Source organism: Microtus ochrogaster, unplaced genomic scaffold (genome assembly GCF_000317375.1).
Source record: "Microtus ochrogaster isolate Prairie Vole_2 unplaced genomic scaffold, MicOch1.0 UNK16, whole genome shotgun sequence".
Lineage (NCBI taxonomy): Eukaryota > Metazoa > Chordata > Mammalia > Rodentia > Cricetidae > Microtus > Microtus ochrogaster.
Window position 1 is genome coordinate 4,441,513 of NW_004949114.1, and position 611 is coordinate 4,442,123.

Here is a 611-nt window from a genome sequence, read left to right on the forward strand (position 1 = left end):
CGAAAAACCAAAAAAAAAAAAACCAAAAAAAAAACAAAAAAAAAAACCAAAAAACCAAAAAAACAAGATTCCCTGGAGCTTTGAGGCCAGAGGTGTTGGATCCCCTAGAGCTGGAGTTACAGTTGGTTGTGAGTTTCCTGCTGTGGGAACCCATCTGGGGACCTCTGCAAGTACACTAAGTACTCTTACCCACTGAGCCATCTCTTCAACCTCTCCCTGGTGTAGGAGGTTCTTCTGTATTTGTGTTGCTTTCATTGGTTGAATAAATAGACTGCCTTGGCCTTTTGAGAGGGCAGCAATTAGGTAGGCGGAGTAGACAGAACTGAATGCTGGGAAGAAGGGGAGACAGACAGAGAGCCACCATGGAGCTACCAGGTCAGACATGCTGAATCTTTCCTGGTAAGCCACAACCTCGTGGTGACACACAGATTAATAGAAATGAGTTAAACCAAGATGTAAGAGTTAGCTAAGAAGGGGCTAGATATAATGGGCCGGGCAGTGTTTAAATTAATACAATTTCTGTGTGGTTATTTCGGGGGTTAAGCTAGCCAGGCGGCAGGACGTGACCCGCTCCTCCTTACTACATCTCCCCACCCAAGAATATATATATA